The sequence below is a fragment of the Chiloscyllium punctatum genome, chromosome 3 (assembly GCF_047496795.1).
Source record: "Chiloscyllium punctatum isolate Juve2018m chromosome 3, sChiPun1.3, whole genome shotgun sequence".
In the NCBI taxonomy this organism is placed as follows: Eukaryota; Metazoa; Chordata; class Chondrichthyes; order Orectolobiformes; family Hemiscylliidae; genus Chiloscyllium; species Chiloscyllium punctatum.
In genome coordinates, this window is record NC_092741.1 from 36,113,259 (window position 1) to 36,137,154 (window position 23,896).

Consider the following 23,896-nt stretch of genomic DNA (forward strand, 5'->3'; position numbering starts at 1 on the left):
CTGAGATCTTGCTGTTGCAAGTGATTGGTGTATTGCAATCACAAGGCTGACCTTGCTCCTCTGCTATGGAGAAAGATATCTGCAGTCCCTATATGGTCTGACCTGTTTGTGAGTCCAAATGCACAGCAATGTGACTGTGCTTGAGAATTGTCGAACAAGTTACTGAGTTGTATTCAAGAGGGTGACCCATAAACAATTTCTCAAGGGAAATTAAGGATGGACAATAAATATTGACCTTGGCGGCACTGCTGACATCATCCCTTGAATGAATAAAGTAAACATAGTTTAAAAGACATTTAGACTGACACTTGAACAGACAGGGAATGGAGGGATATGGGCCATGTACAGGCAGATCAGATTAGTTTAGAATGGCATCAGATATGGTGACCAGAAGGGCGTGTTCCTGTGCTGTACAGCTCTATGCTCTATGTAAGACAATAAATGTCAAGAATAATGCCTCGAGTCAAAACATGAAGAACTTTAATACGTTATAACATGAAAAACCATTGCATAATGCTCTTGCTTTGTGTTGCAGATTAGACAACGGCAGTGTTGTGAATGATGTGCTGATATCAGTCCCGTTTTCCTGTAAATATAACTGACAAAAGTGAGCAAATCAGTTATTTATGCCAAGTTCTTTCTGGTGATGAATTGAGCAGCATTTTTTCCCTCCCCTTTAGTATCTACTTTCTACTGATAACGTAGCGCATGGAAATTATTTTAAGTAGACCTTGCGGAGACGATGACTACTTTATCGTTGGATTGTGTGACCCCTTGGCCTGCGTGGAGATTTGAGCCAGAATCTGGCATGTTGTAAGTTTCATGGCTATTTGTCATGCGAGGATTTATATCTGCATGGGACATATGACTGACTTTCATAAATGATTACCTTATGTACTAGATGAGCATATTGGTTTGCAAACCACATTTTGAGTGCTCTGTCTCCTATGCAGTATTTCCCCACATCTTATTATATTTAGCTTCTGTAAGGTCACATACTTTCACTAATCTTCTGCGTAGAGAAAGTAGACTAATGCGTGGGCAATTTTCATAGCATTTGCTTAGGATTGCATTTGTGCATAAGTATTGCATTACAGATGTTGGTTTTGTATTTGCAATATATTGTTTTCTGTATAATACAAAACGATGAGTGATTGTGGGCAGAATTTGATTGTGATTGATGCATTCATATGAATTACTTTATCCACTGAGTTGTCAGAGAAGTAGGTAAATTTAAAATAATTGGGTTATGCTCCCTGCTGAGAATGCAACGTAATATATGTAAATAAAATCGTAAGAAGGATTTTTAATTTTGCCACCCCCAGGCATAGGGGATGGGGTTGGGACTTTGGGGTTAAATTGTTAAAAATGAAAAATTTGATTGCAAACTGCCTCAGAAGCATCTCCTTCTGGTTTTACTTGGGACTGTTTGGGGAATCAACCTTCTTCTGAGAGGGAAGGGTCATTCGTTGTAATATGGCAGTGTATCTCTTGACACTCAGCCATTAAGATTTGACATTGCTAACATAGGAAACTCGGTGACTCATGGATGACGAAAGCTGTTTGGATCCAGCAAGTAATAGTTATTCCAGGACTGCTTGTGGTCTGGGAGATGCAGGAGCACATTGCCATGATTTCCTCACCCCTCCTGAGATCACCAGACACCGTCCACAACTACAGACACCCCGGTGTGAATTTTATTCTTTACCTGCCCTGATCCTCCAGCATTCTCACTCATGGGGCACCCCCATTCCCACCTTGTCTCTGGGCTCTAGCATCATACATAGTAGGAGAAGGCCATTCAGCCTATAGCGCCTATGCTGATTGTCTGAAAAAGCCATCAATCAGTCTCTCTCCCCTATATTTATGAACTTTTGTAAGTTATCACATGCAATAATTTTACAATATAGAAGCATGTACTTTTCTACCCTGATTTGTCTAATGATTATCATCTTCATTCTTGGTATGTTTTCTTGGAGCAGTGTAGTAAAGTTGGCTTAAGCTGGCACATGTCATGGCATTGGCAATACGAACACTCTGTAGGCGCTACTTACTCCCATCTTCTTCATCCACCCAGCTAAAGAAGGATAAGTTGGAAAAATAATGCTTGTTTGGGCTTTTGTGGTTTTGTAGCCATGAAGATGTGTAGTCTCCTTTGCATTCCTAAAGCAAATCCAACATGAAGAATTGTAGAAATGTCAACTTATAGATGCTCCTAAATAACTAATTTCTTGCCCGAATTTAGCAAGTTGTATTTTCATTTGGATCTATTTTGGGTGTTGTATCCATAGCAAAAATTGTGAGCCCTAACATCATCCTGGCTGTACTAGCCTTGTCTAACCAAACGGTTTCATTTTGGTACATTACTGGCATCTGCCTTACACGGTGAAAAAGTGACCACTTATGTTCTGTCCACAAGAAAAAACAAATCAGCCAGTTGCTACTCTATCAGTCTACCTTTGGTCATCTGTAAAGTGATGGAAGGTGTTATTGACAACATCATTTGAGCATTTGCTCAGCAATAACCTGCTCACTGATTTTCAGTTTGGGGTTTATGAGGGCCACTCAGCTGCGGACATCATTACAGCCTTGGTTTAAACATGACCAATAGCTGTGTTCAAGAAGAGGTGATGGTGACTGCCCTTGTCATTAATGCAACTTTTTACAGAATGAGGTAACAAGGAGCCCTAGCAAATATAGAGTCAGTTGGAATTCTGGGAGAAAACTGCTGGTTGGAGTCCTATTTCACACAAAAAGTGATGGTTGTGGTTGTTGGATCATCAATCATCTCAATCCGCACTGTGGTGTCCTAGGCCCAACCATCTTCACCTGCTTGATCAATAACTTTCCCTCCATCCTAAGATCAGAAATGGGGATGTTCGCTGATGATTGCACAATGTTCAGCACCCTCCATGACCCCGAGATACTGAGGCAGCCCATGTTCAAATGCAGCAAGACTTGGACAATATCCAGACTTGGGCTGAAAAGTGGCAAGTAACAACCCAAATGCGAGGCAATGCCCATCTCCAATCCAACCATCTCTCCTTGACATTCAAAGGTGTTATTATCACTGAAGTCCCCCACTGTCAACATCCTGGGAATTGCCATTGACCAGAAACTGAAATGGACCAGCCATATAAATATTATGGCTACAAGAACAGGTCAGAGAATAGGAACTCTATGGTGAGTAACACACCACCTCCCTCCTTAAAGCCTGTCCACTATCTACAGGACACAAGCCAGGAGGGTGATGACGTACTCCCACTTGCCTGGATGTGTGCAGCTCCAGTGATACACAAGAGATTTGACACCATCCAGGACAAAGCAGCCAACTTGATTTGCATCCCATCCACCATCTTAAACTTTTGTTCCCTTCACCAGTAATGCACAATGCAGAGTGCATTATCTGCAAACCGCACTGCCGTAACTCACCATGACTACGTCAACAGCATCTTCAAGCCCATGATCTCTGTCAGCTACAAGGACAAGGGCAGCGGACACATGGGAACACCACCACCTACAAATTCTTCATTCAATGACCTGCCATCCTGATATGGAACTTTATCACTGTTCCTTCACTGTCACTGGGTCAAAATCTTGGTAATCACCTCCCAAAAGCGCTGTGATTATTCCTATTCCTCCAAGGAATATAGTGGTTCATGAAGGCAGCAAACTAATTACCACCCTCGCTAGGACAGTTAGGGATGGACAATAACAGCAGCACTCACATCCCATAAATGAACAAAAAAAAAGATGAAATTGAGGAATAAATGCTGGCAAATGATTCCCACATCCCAAGAACATGTTGAAAAAATGCATCAGAGACAATAAACATGCTGGAAATCTGAAATCAACAGTGGCCATGGAAACTGCAGCTCCCTCAACATCAGGGAAGAGCTGAGATTAGTTTGGATCTGGATTTGAGCATCTTGTTTCACTCCATACTCCTTTTGTTGGAAGCGTAGTCAACTTTGTAAATGTGAATTTCAGAGGATGATATTCTTTAGGTAGGTAATGTAGATACTGAAGGAACCTGTGCTCCCACAATTATCAGGTTTTGGATGGGAGCCAACTAAAAGTACCTTCTGGCACCAGTTCAAAGAAGAGTAAGCAAGTTTTCCCCTGTTCCGTAGTCAATAGCTACCTCTTGATCAACATTCACTCATGAACAAATGATTTGGTCTTTCATTTCATTGCTTTTATTCAGGGCTGTATCATGTACAGTTAGTAAGTTTGCAGATGACACCAAAATTAGATGTGTAGTGGACAGCGAAGAAGGTTACCTCAGATTACAATGGGATCTTGATCAGATGGGCCAATGGACCGAGAAGTGGCAGATGGAGTTTAATTCAGATAAATGCGAGGTGCTGCACTTTGGGAAAGCAAATCTTAGCAGGACTTATACACTTATTGGTAAGGTCCTAGGGAGTGTTGCTAAACAAAGAGACCTTGGAGTGCAGGTTGTTAGCTCCTTGAAGGTGGAGTTGCAGGTAGACAGACTAGTGAAGAAGGCATTTGGTATGCTTTCTTTTATTGGTCAGAGTTTTCCCTGGAGCATCAGAGGCTGAGGGGTGACCTTATAGAGGTTTACAAAATTGAGGGGCATGAATAGGACAAATAGACAAAGTCTTTTCCTGGAGATCAGGGAGTCCAAAACTAGAGGGCATAGATTTAGGGTGAGAGGTGAAAGCTATAAAAGAGACCTAAGGGGCAACTTTTTCACACACAGGGTGGTACATTTATGGAATGAGCTGCCAGAGGCAGTGGTGGAGGCTGGTACAGTTGCAACATTTAAGAGGCATTTGGATGGGTATATAAATAGGAAGGGTTTGGAGGGATATGGGTCGGGTGCTGGCAGGTGGGACTAGATTGGGTTGGGATATCTGGTCGGCATGAAACGAAGGGTCTGTTTCCATGCTGTACATCTGTATGACTCTATGTGAAGAGTGACTTCTTTATTTTCTGTGTTACAAAATTGACTTCATCTCAAAAGCGTTTCACTAGCTGAAAATGTCTTGGTGATGCCTTGATGTCATGAAGTGCACGATATAAATGCAAGTGTCTCTATCTTTACATCAGCTAAAATGATGGTTGAATTTAGAGAAATTGATCATTAAAATTGGCACTGCAAATGTCAGCGAATTTCAAGGGCAGTTGATTCAGAGAATATGGTGCAATTTTGAGAGAGTTGTTGATGTTAGTGAAGAGTGATAAAGTGACTTGTGGATTGGCTCCAAACTTTCAAAAGTTTGCCACTATTTGCTGATTATATTGTTGGGAAATTTGAAGCAGAATTGATAGTAGAACTGATTGAAAAGCATTGCAGTTTTTGTGTGCTTGGAATAAATTTGAAGTGTGACTTACAATCTACACAAATAGTTATTGTATAGTTAGGTGTTAATGTTCAATAGGGGCTGTAGATTAATGGATATTTGCATTCTTTTGATGATTCATAGACCAACACAGTTCATTTCACATCCGTTCCATTGGATTTAGTCAATGGAAGAAAGACAACTCACGGAGGAATACAAGGCAGGAAACAAGTTCAAAATTAACTGTTCAGTTTTGGCTTCCTCTTTCAGACACATGCAAGGGCTTGGGTGTTTGTTACCTGTTGTCCTCTAACATATTCAAATGCGCTATTTACTGAGAACATTTAAAAAATTAAATTAATGTTGTGCATTTCATGACCCTCCAATGTTGTGAAGCACATTAGCGAAAGTAGTAACTTTTGAGGCGTAATCGTTGATTTTGCAACACAGCAGCCATTATACACACAGTCTGGTTTTACAAACAGTAGATAGATACCAGTCAGAAAAATCGGCTTTTGTCATATGGGGTTAGGAATAATTATTGGTCAAGGAAGACTATATCTTAAGGAAGAATGTGCTGGTGTTAGAGGGTGTCCAGAGGAGGTTCACCAGGATGATCCTAGGAGTGAAGGATTGTCGTATGAGGAGCAGTTAAGAATTCTGGATTTGTATTTGATGGGAGCTTAAAAGGAGAAAGTGAGGACTGCAGATGCTGGAGTTTAAAAGGATGAAGGGTGGGGGAGGATCTCATTGAAACTTGCAGAATATGAGAGACCTAGATAAAGTGGACAGGGAAAAAAATGTTTCCACTAGTAGGTTGGCTAGGACTCAAGGGCGCAATCTCTGTGAATGGAGAGGGGAGAACTAAGATGAGGAGGAATTTTGTCAGTTAGGGTGGTGAATCTGTGGAACTCATTGTCACAGAGGGCTGTGGAGGCCAAGTCAGTGAATGTATTTAAGACAGTTAGATATACTCTTGATTAGTCAGAGGATTAAAGAGTTAAGGGGAGAAGGCAGGAGAATGGAGTTAAGAAACACATCAACCTTGATTGAATGATAAACCAGACTCGATGGAGCAAATGGCCTAATTATGCTCCTATATCGGTGATCTTACAACTCCATTGAGTTAAAAGTGGCACATTCCAGCCCAATATGCAATAATAACCATATGAGTCAAAAAAAAACTGTTAAAGTAAAGGTGAAGCTCATGACGCTTTCCATTACTTATGTACAAATGCAACAGGAGTTTCAACAATTTAGCCATGTGAGATGACACACAGGAATCCAGAAGTTCTTGTTTCTGTGGAGTTACTCCGCCATTTTAATTGCTAGAGATTTTGGAAAGGAATCATTTCTTAACTTTCTTTATCACTATTTTCTGTTATCCAAATCTTTCTTTCTGGCTCCCTTTGTCTTTCTTTACATGATTTGACATTGAATTCACTGTTCTAGTGATTCCTTGTTTACATTTGCCACTTCAATTTCAGAATCGTTTTGATTCCCAGTGCTCTGTAGTATGCATTGTGATGTTTCCATATCACAATTCAAAGTATTTGCTGTGTGAAAACTCCCTGAGAAATTCAGCGTTAGATCCTGCAGGGTGTGGAATGGGGGGAGGTGGCTGGGGGTGTTGTTGTGTGGCCCACCAATCAGCAGTAACCCATTGCAAGTTCTCTATCTGCTACTTCCAATGCTGATACTCCTGATCACAAAGAAGATGAAGGAAATTTTTACTTTATTTTCAAAAATATACTTTAATTCATAAAAGAAGTACATACATAAACATTGAAGCAGTTCAGTTCTGTACAGTAGCATATGATGAAACAAACAAACATTGAAATTTCACTCTATCTAGTAAACAAACCAAAGGCATTTCTTACTTGTACATGACTGTATTTTCATGTAGTTGAGATACCAGAACGGTCCAATAACTGAAGAAACGCAATTTAACTTCAGCAGAAAGACCTCAGACAGTGGTCTTTCCCCACTGCACCTTGGCGGCAGCTGCCCAAGCTTTCACATGCCCCTCAGCACGTGGTCCTGGACCTTGGAATGTGCCAGTCTGCAACACTCGGGCAGGGTCAGCTCCTCGCTCCGGAAGACCAACAAGTTTCGGGTGGACCGAAGAGTGTCTCACCGAATTGATAGCCGTCCAGGCACAGTCCATGTTTGTTTCAAATGTGTACCCCTGAGTGTTCAGCCCTCAGTTTACCCTCTTTCAAGGCTGACTTTTTAAAAAAATATTTTAGCTGTTCATTAATTTTACAGAACTCTGCCAAGGGTGGCTATGATCCCACAGAACAGGAATGATAGCCACTGCAGTTGGCCATTGGGTTCGGAAGGCAAAGCAGAGATGGCAGTTCCTGCTATGGATTAGTTTATCCAGTAATTCCTGCAGGAAGGCAACATGTGGGCATACAGTGTGACTTGTTCAGCTCTTGATAGCAAAACAGGGTCTCACTCCACTGGCACACACTTCTAAGTGTCTTGCTTTCCAAGTGAAACTTTTAGGAAATCAGGGAAACAACTCTGAAGAAATATGAACTTTTGAAAAAAATTCCTATATAAAATGTCCTGCATAAAAGGAAGCAGTCTGGCCGTCTGCATCATGCCATTGCTGATTCAATAGTGATCTTTCTGCTCACAATCCAGTTCTTAACTGTTATGATTGAAGTAGCTTCAATAACTATGTGAGGTAATATTTCCTATTCTAATAACGCTTTACCATCTTTCTATTGTGCATTTCTGCAACTAATCCAACAAATCTGCTTTTTGTTACCAATTTGCTGAACAGTGGAAGTCAGCTTTCACTCTAAATGCTTGAAGATATTCAAAGATTAGAGGTCATTGAATATTGTTCTTACTGAGGTAATATTACACTGAGACCTTAGGCAAGATTCCTTAATTTATGATGGATTTGGACAGGATGTCCCAAAACATTAAGCATCCTGGTGATGAGCGATGAAATGGCTCCCCTTCTTTATTTCCCCATTCCCTCTTCTTTGCAACAAGCTTAATATAGAAAAAGATCCCTAACTTTGTTTCATCTCGGTGTAAGAAATCCACAAACTTGTGTTTTAAAAGAAACCAATTTATCCAAGATTTCTTGCATCAACAAAGGATGAGTTTATTCATTACTAAATGCCAGAAGAATTAGTAATACAGCATATATGCACAGATATTTCAGAGGTTAGAAATGAGGTGAGTCCGATAAAAGTAAAAGTTAATAAAACTGGTATGTAGATGAGTCTCTGAATTATTCTTGTGATGGGCAATTTGAAAGTTGTGGCTGTTGTGGTGGACGTTACTAGTAACATTGCTGTTGGTAGGTGAACATCAACTTTGCTTGCTGTTTGAGATTCTGGAGTTCTGATTCTTTTGAAGTATGACTGAATTCTAACATTCACAGTATGAGAGTTATTTTGTCATCTTGTTTCCCTTGGTCTGGCTTGTTAGCCAGCTGATTTCTAGCACTGAATAAGAGACACCCTTTACCTGCAATACAGGTGGCGAGGGGATAATTCTTCAACTATGACCTTAACAACTCACTAATGCTCAAACCCTGGCTGTTATACTTCAGAACATTCAGTCCCACCAATAGTGTTGCAACTTTCTTTTTAAACTCTGTTCCTGTGTATTGTTTAAAGGAAGAAGCATAAAATGCGTTTGCAATTTGGAACACAGTCCGTGGGGTTGGCTTGCTGTTGAGCATGGGGTCATCGACCCTTTGTTATCTTTGTAGGGACGAGTTCACAGTTGGATCGACTTGCTTCTGACCTCTTTGTTTGAAGACTCCTTTGCATCTTTAGATGTGAAATGCTATGGGCCTCTCTCCCCAGACCGTGAGATAATTTAAAACTATGGCCATTTCTCTTGTATTAGCCCTCTTCTACAAAGCACATTTTGGAATTACAAGTTTAAAAATGTCCATCATACTTCAGGGTTTTGACATTGTGCATAGATTCTTGTTAAGCAAGGGTGTCAAAGGATATCAGTGGTCGGTGGGAATGTTGAATTTGAAACGGAAGAATCGGCCATGATTTTATTAGATGGTGGTGCGGGCTCGAGGGGCTGTGGGGCTGGCTCCTTCTCATTTTATATATTCAGATGTAAGTGCCCCGACCATCCACTTAACCCTCCTCACTGGACTTCTGATATTAAAGGGTACGGGTGCTGGGGTGGGGGGGTCTATTTTTGATTATTTGGTCTGGTAGTTGCAGAAATGCCACAATGTGTGGATACAACTCTTCCTTTGTTGAAATTTGCAAAGCATAGTTTTCATTATTTCCACTTTCCACTTTTCACTTTGAACTGATTGGTGCTGTTCCCTATTGTACACCAATGCAGTCGTCACACAGATTGTACGCAGTTTTTCGGATTAGAAATTAACTTGAAACCAGAAAGACACCTAAAAATAAAAAGTTGCATTCTGAGTGCGCAGACCTCAAATTTTATTTGGTCATTGCGTGAAGCATGTGTACATGTTTGGTCTGGAGCACTGAGAAAATGTTTTGCTGCAAATTTAACTTTTATTTCTAAAATGATAATTTGAAAAGGAAGCTTGACTTCCAAACATCAAAGCCCAACAGTTAGCTGGCAGTACAGTCTCACTATGATATGACAGTACTGCACATCCCTTTCCATGTGAGTGCTTAAGGTTGGCCGTAAGAGGCATCTGTCTGTGGAAAGTGTACGTAAAGGTATTCAGTAAGCTAGGCCAAAAGTGTCTGTAACTGAATACCCATTTTGTACAATTGCAGGTGAAACTGATCAGATTTGAAGCTCTGAATGCAAGGTGTTTTAAGCAGTAAATCAATGATTTTGAGATTTTAAGATAGCTTGCTGAGACGTGATCACATTGACCATATTCCTGTGGTATTAGTACATGTTTGTGAGGACAGCGATTGCAATCCTGAAAGCTTAACCTCCATTGCGTATTGATTATGTTTCCTTATGTAGTAGGATTAAGTTCTGCCTTTTCTGGGACAACCATTCTGTTTAACTGTCACATTCAGTATTACAAAGAAGTTGAATATTTTAACCTTCCCCTCTCAATGTGAAAATGTCATCTTCCTGTTGTGCCACTAGGAGCTGTGTTGGCCAAAGCGCTGCTCATTTGGCTTAAGTAGACACAATAAAGATCCCTAAATTTTTACAACTCTTACAGAGTTATAGAACACAGAAACAAACCTCAGTGCAACTCATCCATGCCAACCAAGGTACACACATCATTTGACTCATATCCCTCTAAACATTTCCTATTCATGTACTTGTTCAATTGTCTTTTAAATGTTGTTTAAGTATTTAAATCTTTTAAATGTCTTCAAACGGTACCTGCATCTCCTACTTCCTCTGGCAGTTCATTCCACATAAGAACCACCCTCTGTTTGAAAATGTTGCCTTCAGATCCCTTTTAAATCTGTCTCCTCTATTCAGAAGAGACAAATTGCAATCTCTGAAAAGATACTGCAGAGGCGACTCAGACTCACTGTTGAGATCTAGGTATTACTCGTATTAGTGATGGAGCTGGCCAGGTTTCAGTCACCCCATACGGATATAGTCATTTTTTCTGAGCTGTAAGCTCAGAGTCTTCCTCCTGCAATGGTGGGTTCCTGGTTGTAGCCTTTCTTTCATACTTTGAAAGCGCTTCCCTGATAGAGTTAGCAAAGTGATTAACCACCACCTGCCCCAGCTTGCCTCTGCCAGGTTTCTGCACCAGGCTCACAAGATGTCCTTAGTTGACACTTTCCTGCTGTATTCATCAGTTTGCCTTGTACAAGCATGCTCATTTGTCTCGCCATAGTTATTCTTAGTGAATGCATTTTGTTTTGGAAGGTTCTACCATTAAATAAATTAAGAAATAGCTATTCTTGCTGAAAGACACTCAGAATGTGGATATATTTTTCTGCCTCTTTGATTGTACTCATTAATCCTACATTGTCCTTCATGTGCTTGTATTCTGCTCTCCAGGAAGACACCTTCCACAGGATTAACACATATCCCTCATAAGTAGATGTCGATTCGTTTGTCATAAATCTGTAAATGCGCATTGTCTTTGCTCATGCTCAAATCCCTCCAAAGCCTGGCCCCACGGTGGCCCCATCATCTTTCTAACATTGGCTCCCCCTGCATTCCCCCCCAAAAATGTTTTCTTGTTGTTCAATTTGCAGTGATGCCTTCAGCTACCATGTCCTTAAGGTGTGGAGTTGGCTCTGTCTAATCACTTCACCTCAATCACTTCCTTGACGGTGCTGCTTAAAACCTGTCTTTATTATCAAATGTTTAGTCACCTGTCCTAATATGTACCCCAAATAAGAGCAAAATACTGCAGACATGAGTAATCTGAAACAAACACCGAAAACTCTGGGGAAATGCAGCATCTGTGGAGGGAGGAGCAGAGTTTATGTTTCAATCTTTACAAATGCTGCCAGTCCTGCTGAAGTTCTCCATTTTTTTTTCTGTTTGTTCTAGTGTGTCCTTTTGTGGCCCTGTGTCAGTTTTCATCTGGTTACACTCAGTTAAGTACTTTGGGACATTTACCTGTGTTAGAAGTACAATGTAGGATCAGGATGCCCTTCAAGCCTGCTCTGCCATTCGAGATCATGACTGATGGTCTACCTCAATGCTTTTGCTGCACATATCCCTTGATGTCATTAGTACCTGGACATATATCAAACTGAAATGCAGTTGTTGTTGCCTTAGCTGGCTAAGTGGATGTTTCTTGGAAGGGTTGCTTGGGTTGCCCCTTCAATACATTTGTGAGTGAGTTTTAACATTAAAATTACTGACCACCCTAAGATCAAGACCCCCAGAATGGAATAGAAAAAACTTTGGTAATTCATAAAAACAAATGTAGAGTGTGTACCATATTTAGTTTGGTCCGCTGATGTCTGCACTGATAGTGTGTAAACGATTTGTATTATTGTTGCAGTTCCATTTTCGGGTATCAGCAATTTGTGATACGATGTGTCATTTGGGTTTGCCTGTTGTGTTTGTCAGCCAGATGGAGCTAAGTATCTATCTGAATAAGTGCAAAAACGCAAAGGCAGCTTGCACTGACTTTCCCCTTACCGCCACTACCCCACCCCCGGAATGAATCTTTTGCACGTTCTTTTAATATATTGATCAGAATTTGTTGACTGAAAGCTTTTGGAGTGTAGAAATTGTTTTCACCGAACCATCACTCCTAGCTGAAATTTATGTGCATACTTCATCTCTCTATTAGACCGTATCAAGATTTTGCAAAGCATCAAGTTGATAAAGAGCATTTTGTCTTAAATAAACCCATAACAGTTTCTGAATGCATTTGTCTCATTTGATGAGAGATAGAAACATTTGCCTCGAATGATAGAATTGTACACCACAGACCATTTAACAGATCCTTGCCTGTATTGTCCAATTAGTCCCACTCTCTCTACTTCCCCAGGGATCTTTTTCAGTATTAGCCAGTTCCCTTTAGAGAGTTATTACCGAATGTGCTTCCACCATGCTTTCAAGTAGTGCATTCCATATCATAATAATTCATAAAGTCTGAAGTCAAACACCACTTAATCGTTTATTTGGATTGTTCTGCTTTGACATCGGGATGGATATCTGCAAACAATTAAGTTTCTTCAGATAAGTGCAGGTTATAGCTTCTTTTCTCATTTCTAACCAAATTCTAATCACATGTTGCCTCAATCTTCTTTCTTCTTCTTTTCTGATTTTGCCCAGCCACGTAGAAGAATTTGTGATTATCAGGTTCCCACGACTGCCACCATGAACTAGCTGTGAGAAGGTATCTCATAGCTGTCTGTGTTGGTTCTTGAGACTGCAGCGGTTCAAAAAGCAGCCAACCACCATCTTCACAAGGGCAACTAGGGATGGCCATTAACGCTGGCAAGCCAGCAATGCCCACATCCCACACATGAATACGTACAAAAAGGGGCAAGTTCATTGCTACACTAGCTGCTGTCAGGGCAATCAGCTTGGGCTCCATCTCTGGGCCACTGACTAAGAAGAGTATCAGGCTCAGCAAAGCTGAATTTTATCAAAAACCTTGCCAATGCCAACCATCTCCACATGAGTAACAGCTACTTGACCAGATATGCTTGTCACACAAATGTATAGCAATTGGCTGGACTTGAACCCAGAGTGGAATTGATAACTTCCAATAAGCAAACAGCTTTCCTCCTCCTACCTTTTAATTACATAGGTTTACTGTGCAGAAACACGATGTACATAAAGTACATTTTAATTTCTGCAGCTCTGAAGATGGAAATATTTTTCTTTTTCTGTCGAGGTTAGATTCATTGTTTGATAACTAACAGCAATGATTCTGGTGTATGTACATTTGTTTTCATTCCTGACCTGTTTTTCATATTTGATGACAGATTAATTACATCCTGTGAATTTGAAATTACTTTGTAACAGCCCGATATTAAATAAATGGGAATAGAATTTTATTTCTAGTTTTTGAAGAAAGTTGCAGACAAGTGGCTACTAAATGAATAAAGGTTATATGACAGCGTGCAGTGAGTCACAAATAACCACCCAAAAACTCAAAAATAAAATACTGTAACATTTGCTTGCCGTCAATTGTGGCTGACAGCATTTGCTACGATGTGAACTTACCTTGTTTCATATGACCTTTACAGAGTCATTTATATTGCAGAATATTGTATTTTGTGGTAGATAACAAATTGCAGGAATAGCTTGACTTTCTTCTGCACGTCACTCGTGTGCTAGTCACTGCAGTGCATAGTTTATTTTTTAAGCTTTTTAAAAAAAAAAATCTGCTACAACCTCTGAGAAGGAGCAAGAGTGATTTTATAGGAATTGTGGCAGGTGCTCCTGTCAGAAACTATGCTAAGGTGGAATTGATGAACACATTTTTAATGAATCTATAGTAGATATACAGTTAATATTTTGAAGGGACTCTGTCATGCACAGAGTGGCAATGTGTGGAATAATCTGTCAGGCAAGGGCATCAGAGATAGGCAAGCATGTGGTTCAGAATGCATTTGAATCCTAACATGACTAATAAAGACAGCAGAGATTCAAAGTTGAGATCCCTTTTCATCCTAAATTGTACTTATAAATCTGATTACTCATATATCTTGTCAGAATATAATTTACAATACAAATCAGCTGTGCTCATTACAAATATTTTAATAATGGCTTTATTTTACTATAGATTTTTTCCAGCAATATGACAAGGTTATTTTCGCTGCATTTTTATTTAGTATAATATTCCGAATCAATATCCCACCTCTCCCCTTAAAAAAATCCTCAATCGTCCCTAAGCTGAAATCTAAGTCTAATTTAGCTAAACCTTGACTGCAAAGGAAACCAAAAAGAAGATTTGAGACGACCAGGGGAGCATTCTTTGAATCATAATTCTTCATTTTGAGTTTGCATATATTTCAAGTTGTTACTATGTAACTAAAATAGATGAAAGACAATGTTAACTTGGCTCTTAACTAATGGGAGTCGGAGAGACCAGCGTAAGTCTCCTTTTGAAAGGTCATAGTCACTGAAAGCTGACAACTGAATTAACGGCAGTTCAAGTGCAACCTCCAACACCTTTCATCAGAGAAGCAATTTCTACTATTTGATATCACTTATATGATTCATATCCAAAGCCATATCTGTTTTTCTTTTGTTTTTTTATACTGCATAAATTATGTGGTTAGGAATTTTATTTTATTCTGAGAACAGTGGTGATAAGGAAACATTATTTTGTCCTTTAGTCTACTTCCTTTATTCTCAGTCTCTCCAAATAAAGAAATCTTCCCAAGTGCAGCACTTTTAAAGAAAATAAAAATTACTAAGTTAGTGTGTTTTCTCTGTACTGATGCCACTCAGTTTGCAAACCAAAAGGCAGGGTTGTGCAGAGTCCAAAACTCAGAATATTCTGACAAAAAATATCGGCATCTTGCAATGAGTGAAACTGGTCAGTATGTCTGATAGAGGATTTACTAACCCCAGTGCAGTAGGCTGGATTTCTTTTTCACTGTATTTAGTGACTTACTGATATTACTCCTATTCTTCAGTGAAGGGGAGAAGGCGGCTATGAAGGGTTTTGTTTCTGCAATGTAATTAAAAACCTACAAATTGCTCCTTTTGTTGAGTCTCGAGATGTGAGCAAGCTTAATTATTGATAGCAGCCTGGAGGCTATCTGTAATTTAAAACCTTGCAACCACATCTGTTTCAATATCACGGTATCCCAGAAACTGAAACAAGGAAATGCCATGGCATTTTAACGTGAAATCAATTTGGAAAAACACCCAACAACAATGACCTAATTATTGTCATTGCGAAACTGTTTCGTCTCATTATTAATTGCATCGCGTAGAGACTTAAAAGTTTCATAAAATCACTACGTGTGCGCTCGGTAAAAGTGCAAAAACATCTTTAACCTGATCTGCTCATCTCATTTTATGAAGATCCAGACATTGGGTGCAATGTTTGAACTATTTTTTTAAAGTTTTTTTTTCTTAAAGCCTTAAATATGTAACCAAGCTGGAATGGCTTACAAAAACAATTGTCCTTGATAACTCACCGCCTTTTGATCATTTTTTCCACACCTCATCTTTCTTTTCCCCTTGCATCTTTTATTTTCGTCTCTTTTTTTGCAGCTGCTTCACTTTTTGTTTAAATGCTGACATATTTCTGTCTTATTTTATCCACCTACAAACGATTAAATCAGACAGGACTTCAGTTTAAAAGACGCAAGAGCCAGTCGTAACAAAACCGAACCTTTAGTCATTGATCACCACAATTTAGTGGGTCTTTTTTTAAAACAAAAGAAAACGACTCCATTCTCATACAATTTAAACACATACTGTAAGTAATTATTAAATTGATCCTAATATATTTTAATCAAAATAGTGCACATTGTCAAATAGCTTTTGCACATTTTGCTGAACTGTTGTGGTATCAACAATGAAAGGCCTGAAAATTAATCTTATTTTTTCAGTAAAGTTTCCTGTTCATCTTTGTGCACATATATACACACACATACATACACATACACACACATATATATAGATGTGTGTATGTGTAAAATATTTTACTTGTTTTTTCTCGTGTAATGGAAGGTAAGGCATATACAGAAAACAAATACCCACAGACGAATGGCTGTTTTAGTTAAAAACAAGATCATGTCCACACCCTCTATTAACTTAATCGACCACAGCCTGATACAAGACATGCACTTTTTTCAAGGTTTCCTCTGTAATAGTATACCAATATCATACACCTCTTGTAACAGCTCTTCCAATTCACCGAGGTTTTAAAGATTTAACTATAACAATGTTTCCTGTACATAAATATCAAACTACTGCAATGTTGCCTGGTTTTTTGGATCTGAATGCTGACGAATACATAACTGTAACGTGACCACTGCCAGTCGGCATCATGCTTTGGTTCAAACATTTATGTGATGGATATTCTTATGTAGACCTAAGTTGTAGGTTTATGTTTGAAATTATTTTCTACAAGCAGCCAGCTGATGATTAAAAAGTGAACTGTCAAAGTGTTAGGAAGTTCGGTTGATATAGTGGCTGTATTTTTATATGTGGTTACTGAATTTTACATTGTTATGTCCATACTATTGTCATTTGGCAAATAAGTTAGTACTCTTTTGATTTAATGAAAGTTTCACATGGCTTCCTTCAATCCAGCTGAACAGAAGAACAAGTCTAGCAGCCAAATTAATATTGTCCTATTTTGCACATTTACAATTCCTCGCCCCTTACAAAATACTCAAATCTGCTTGAAATGCAAATTGCATGGTTGGACTGTTTTTGGTATCAATATTACATTTTAATTATATCATGAGTAGTTTTTAAAAAATGTTTACATGTGGAGTGTGCTTATAATGAACAACTTCAGTAGATCTGGCTGCCTCTGTTTTAATTGATGTGCTGTTCTATATTTTCAGAAATAACAGATTTCAGTGTGGTTGTCTTTTTGAAGATGTGGAACCTTTTCTCGTGTCCACAGTAGCTCACATTTGAGGGTATCGGGCTTTTGAGGAATAGGCATATTTGATATTTTGAGTGCAGCAATATAATCAAGAAAAGAAGCCATATACTCAGTAGTTTCACAATGTGTCATGTCTCTAAGCTCTGGTTCATTCATGCGCTGTGTGGGCACATTCGCTACATTAAACTGAGAAAAAAAGGTGGAAATATATTTTCAGCAGTTTCAACATTCTATATGTGTAGTAAGGTATTGACATCTCTAACCACAATTTGAATTCGGGACATTAGCAGCTTTACCTACTGTGCTAGTATTTAATACAATATTAAACAAAACAACCAAGAAGGATTGGGGTTAATTGTTGCAGTAACAATTTGAGTGTGCTGTTTCAAACTGCGCAGGAACCTATTTCAGTGAGATAAATGTAATATACACAAGCTAAACTTGACATGCATGATAATCTGTGTAACTGTGGGCGTATGTGCTGTAAATGTTGCTGCACCTTTTGCAGAATGTTCATACAGACTCTCTTAAATGCAGAAATATTTTTGCTGCAACTTCTGTGAAGATCAGACTGTCTCTGATCAACCTGCTTTCTTCATTGATAAATAGCAATATCTAATGTGCTATCACAGACTCGTGCTGTAAGGAATATTGGATACTTATAAACAGATACTTATAAAATTATTTGAGGAATGGCAATGGACATTCCAAGACAGAATCAGTTACAGCACAGTATACATTGCACATAGACTGAACGTGGTAATAATTCTAATTGTTTTGTAACCATCCAAATAGGAACAAAAATGGCTCTTTACAAAGCGCAAGATTTTGCCACAATTACTGATAAACAGAACTGATAACAAAATTAAGCGTACAAAAGCATTTATAAAATAACTCGTGAAAATATAGAAGACTACCAAAAGCTTTTGTATGTGTTTTTGATGTTTGGACAGTGAGTTATACAAAAAGAAGGTACAAACCTTGAGCATTTTAATTGAATATTCATTTTCTGCAGTTTTATAAACTCCATGGTCATTTAAATTCTCCAGTATTAAAAGCAACACTGTAGTCTTAATTGGAACAAATTTTAAAATTGTTTGCACAGTGCAAGTAATCTCCTGCCTTGGGATAAGTTGACATTTGCCATTTTAGGATGCAAGAGGCTGCATTGCAGCAATTAAAATGTGGGGCATAAGAATGATCTTGTTCTACTTTATCTAATCTTGTGTTTTTTTATAAATAAATATATAAATAAGTCAAACTGAAACTTGATGGCTTTGCTGATTATTTTTTGTAATCAGCCACAGGGAAATTTTGATAGGTATGGTTTTGTTTCACAACCTACACTAAACATCGTGAGGAAAATCTCACGAGCTGAACTTGCTTCACTAACTGTCTCTAAAAGTCACCCTCCTCCTCCAAAGCAAAAAAAAAATTATTGCCATTAATTTATTTGGCTAACTGTCCAAAAATAAATTAGATTTTTGTGCCCTTGTTGCATAGTAAATTATTAATAAACATAACCTTGTTCCTTTTTCACAGTTCCAATTGTATCCCAAATAATTTCAGGATTATGATTTACAATTTAGTTTTAGCTGAAGTAATAGACTAAAAAAAACTTTGACTTGGTTGCAATGATTTTTAAAATGGATTTGAGCTATTTTTAACATGCAAATAATTCTTCTTCAAAAGGCAACTCAAAATGGGTTTGCTCTAATCTGTATATTAGGCTAATGATTTATTTTAAGTCAAGTGGTGCCCTTGCTGGCATTTTCTGGGTTTTATTTTCCACTGCTAGCATTTAGTATGATTTAGCTCAGTCATTTTCGTTCCCGACAGAGAAAACCACATGTAAGTTGCTGCTCCTACACTGAAACGAATTGCAGAAAAGTGGAAAATATCACTGATGTGTGTGGGTAGTTTTAACTACAAAACCAGCATAGCTGTTTGAGTACAAAACACATACACACATATATATATATATATATATATACTCACACACACATATATACTCACACACACACATACATACATACACATAGACACACACACATAGACACACACACATATACATATTTATATACTATTTCGTGGTTAGACCTGAAAGTTTTCAAAAACCGTATTTGTACAAGTATAGGGTTTAAAAGCTGTGTTCTACAGATGATTTCTGACGCAAGTTGTTTTCTTTGATCGTGGTTTGTCAGCTGATTCTGTTATTTCCTTGTCAATTTGACATACAAACCAAAGCTCAACCTAAATTTGTTTAGAGTGGAAAACAAAAATACAAATTTATTTGAAAAACCTGTAGCTGTGCATTTCTAAAATGTCTTTCCTTCATTTAATGAGTGTAAAGTACTGTAGGAGGGGTTTCCAAAAGATAATTGATGGCATTGCTTCCTTTATGAGGCAAAAAGACTAATATCTCAAGCAGCAGGCTATCATATACATAATATATTATTTCTACATAGTGAGGGAACAACAAAATACTTTGGATCAGAATTTTGCTTTTGGGATGATTATTTATCACTTCAGCCTATCTTGATTTACGATACACTTTGTAAATGCTCAGTAGATTTCAGAACAACATAAATATTCATTCTTGATGATCCAGATTAAAATTGACTTAAAGATTTTATTGATCATCATATTGGCATATTCAGTAATGTGTTTGAACTATTAGCATACTTAAGATTCATTTTTTCATAAAAGTACAAGTTAACATCTCAGTAGTGAAGTACCTAATTGGAAGGGATATTTCATTGAATGACTATGCATAATGTGAAAGAAACGATTGGATCTTCTCAAATTCATAACAATAGTTGTTAAGTAAATCTTTATCCTGATCACAACAGGTCATTCCAAAACCTCTTTAAACAAAACAAAATACAGTTTTGCTGAAACGGTACCTTTAGTTTCTGAGTGTCAAACCTTTTGTGTCATTGTGAATTATGATATTTGTCACTGCTTAAAATAATTGCCCCTGGCTTTTTTTAGATTATCTGTTGGTCAGTTTTTTCGCCTTTTGTTTATGTTTCAGAATTACTGAAAGCTGAAACAGGAAGCAGAATCGTACTGTTTACCGAACATGATGTACTGTACTTCTGTACAGTGGTGAACTGTTAATCCAGAAACCAGGGTAGTCCAGCTACAAGTCTGCACTGTGTATGTAAGTGCTGACCTTTCTTTCTTCTGCACAACCATCTTGACTATTCAACAGGTCACTTTCAGAGCTCATTTTTCTCATTTAACAATTGCATATCATTAATTGAGTTACAATGCATAGTGAAAATAAGTTTTTGGGGAAAAAAAATCTATGTACTTTGTCCCTGAGGAAATAACTATTTCACAGAGCTTCTGTCTTTTGCAACATTTTGGCCTTGGTGACCAACAAAATGTGGACCCAGCTGTGATCATTAGACTCCATGAGCACTATTTATGCAAATAGCATCTGTCTAATTGACTCGAGCACATTAAGGTTTCACCTTGGTTACTCATCACTTCAACCAATTACGAATGACAGCTCAGAGCTTCCTCATCCAACTGTCTGTTTCCAAGCAAAGTGATTAAATCAGCAAGGCCCACACAATTTCTTTTCAAAATTATACTTAATAGTACTTTATTCAAAATAGTATGTGACCTAAATTGAAATTGAAAGAAAATGAGAAAGTTACTGGTGTGATAGAAACTATTTGTTTTTACTCATTTCATGTATAGCCTGTATCTTGAGGTCAGGATGTCTCTTCAGTTGTCAGTGTATATCATTGGACAAATTGCTGTCCACTGCTATTTATTAAGGGGAAATGGAGCAGAACTAACATGTGACACCTATTTGCCCAGCAGCCAATTCTTGGCATTGAAACATATGATCTAGGAGCAGGCTATTCAGCCCCTCGAGCCTGTTCTGCCATTCAGAACAATCATGGCTGATCTGATTTTGGCCTTAACCCTGCTTTCCTGCTTATGTCCTATCCCTGTGACTCCCTTGTTAGTCAAGTACTTATTACATCTGCCTTAAAACTATTCAAAAACCCTGCCTCTGCCATTCTCTGTGGAAGAATATTTTTCTCATTTCAATTTTAATAGGGGGACGCCTCATTTTAAATTTTGTACCCTCCCTCCCTCTCTCCCACAAGGGCAAGCCTTCTTTTAGCACTCTGGATTAGTGGTGCTGGAAGAGCACAGCTGTTCAGGCAGCATCCAAGGAGTAGCGAAATCTACCCTGTCAAGTACCCTCAGAATCTTGTGTGTCTCAATAAGATCACCTCTCATTGTTCTAAATGGATAAAAACCCAACTTTTCCTGAAATGGTAAACTGTTCATCCCAGGAATCAGTTCTCAGGACTGCTTCTAATGCAGTTATACACTTTTTCTTAAATAAAGAGACCAGTACTGTACACAGTTCTTTAGCTGTAGTCTCACCAGTGTCCTGTATTAATGTAGCAAAACTGTGCTACTTTTATATTCCATTCTGCAGTAAGTGACAATGTTCCATTTTTGTTTCTAATCACTTTCTGAACCTGCTATGTTTGGTGTTTCATTGAAAAGATTGGTTGTTGCAGTAAATATTGGCTGGAGTCAAGGTGTGTATCTGTAAACTGTTAATCAGAAGATCTCAAACGTGTTGACTTGATGAATTTGCTTGAGAAATGTATTCATTTCTGTACTGAAAACAACAAATGCTGGAGATCACAGCATCTTAATACAAAGGTCAAATATTTCAGTGTGCACACATGCAATAGATCGTAAATATCTCAACAACACTGCTAATGAGAAACAAATTCTTACAATTTTTGATAAACAGTGAGAAATTGTCCACTCTTTGGTTGATAAGATTTGTTGTTTTAGTAGAAAGTAAGTAAAGTCACATTTATTCCACTTGGGATGCAGCAAGTTCTCAGCATTAGGTGGAAAACACAGGAGGGAACCCTTTTGGGTTCAGTCTGTCTTGCAGAACTGTAACAGTAAAGTGAAAATGATTAGTTTGCTCAGAGCATTGTAAAACTGGAAATAATAGGTGTGGAGTCTACCTTAGGGCAGAGATGAACAGATTACCATTTCAGGAAAGATTAGATCAGCATCCGTTTTGAGGAATGAGAGGTGATCTTATTGAGAAATAAAAAATTCTGAGGGTATTTGACAGGGTAGGTGCTGAAAGAGTGTTTCTCTTTGGGGGACAGAGACTGGAACTAGGGGGACAAACCTTAAAAATAAGGTAACTCCCATTTTGAAATTGAGATGAGGAGAATTTTCTTCTCTCAGAATGGCAGAGGCAGGGTCCTTGAATATTGTTAAACTTATAAAACTTTTTATTTGCTGTCCAAGTTTATATTTGAAGTGTAGACCTTTCTATTGCCTGAATTTTCAGTTATTGAAGCAGACATCTTCAGCAACATGACACGAACAGCACTTGAACCAATTTCACTGAGTATACTTTTTGATGCAGCTGAGCTGAAAACTTGTACCCCAGTCACTGAATATTCGAAGTTGAAACTTCGGTTTCAGCAGTGAAATTTTCTGGGGACTCACAACATGTTCCTTCAAAATGTCAATTTCTGTTTATCTTGTGGTTCTCCAAATGCGACTTCTTAATCAAATTGTATAGCCCTCCTTTGGTAAATTTGTAATGAGAGTTGTACATCACCTCTAGGCTGTGTTGATGTGTGAAGGGAACGTAGTAATTACAAATCTGAAAGTAGTTTTCATACGGAGTGCTCCAGGGGATTTACAATGCAGTGATTAGCTATCACAAGACTGATACTGGTTTCACAGGAGTCCCTAGTTAGAATTGCAAACTACAAACACTATCTTGAATTTTTAAAATACAAAATTTTATTCTTTGTCTCAGCTTGCAACAAAACTGGGGTAACTGGCACATGAACACCATTTACAATAAAGCTTTTGAGTACTTATTTTGAAGAATTTCTGTTCATTTAAGATGATGTTTGTTAGTGAAGGAGAATAGAACAATCTCCATTTCAGTCGCACACAAATGTCAACATCGAGCATTCTCAGGTTAAACAGCACAAGTGGAGGAGTGAAGTTGCTTTTACTCTGCCTTGAAAATATCACTGCGGCACTGGGCTCCTTTTCATTTTCATCCCAGCCACAGTGTGGTCTCCGACTGAAATTAAGGGGCGGTGGTAATGAAGGAGCAATTTTTGTGCTGCTGTGCTGAAATCTCAGAAAACTGATTCATTTAGAACCCTTACAGCTAATACTGAGAGCTGGTATTCACCTCATCAAGCTGATCTACATTTAAAGTCAGAATACCAGAAGTTTGTAGCCAATAGTCCTCACCCAAAATGTAATCATTGAAATAATTGCTTCTGGTGATCATTAATATCTAGATATAGCCCCCCCCCCTTCATTGGGTTACACATTAAGCTGCAAGATTATATCTATAGATTGTCAACTGTAGCCATATCTATTGTACTCTTGTCAGTGAGTCATAAGGTGTTGGTATTAGAAATGCAGGTCCCTTTAAGGGTTATCTAGAACAGGTCTGGAGTTGATTGAGAGCATGTGATGCTCATTGGACTTTGTGCTGTTGTGGCATAGCAGTAGTGTCTCTATCCATGGACCGTGAGACCCAGGTTCAAGTTCTATCTGCTCC

At 38.3% G+C, this 23,896-nt stretch overlaps 1 long non-coding RNA gene across 7 annotated transcripts in view; it reads left to right on the forward strand.

Annotated features, from left to right (window-relative positions):
- Positions 1-23,896, forward strand: part of LOC140457857 (uncharacterized) — a 560,696-nt gene that overhangs the window by 284,590 nt on the left and 252,210 nt on the right. For all 7 annotated transcript variants that reach the window (XR_011953382.1, XR_011953377.1, XR_011953376.1 and 4 more), the window contains exon 4: positions 20,321-20,449. This is a non-coding gene — a long non-coding RNA (uncharacterized lncRNA). The remainder of the gene's footprint in view (positions 1-20,320; positions 20,450-23,896) is intronic.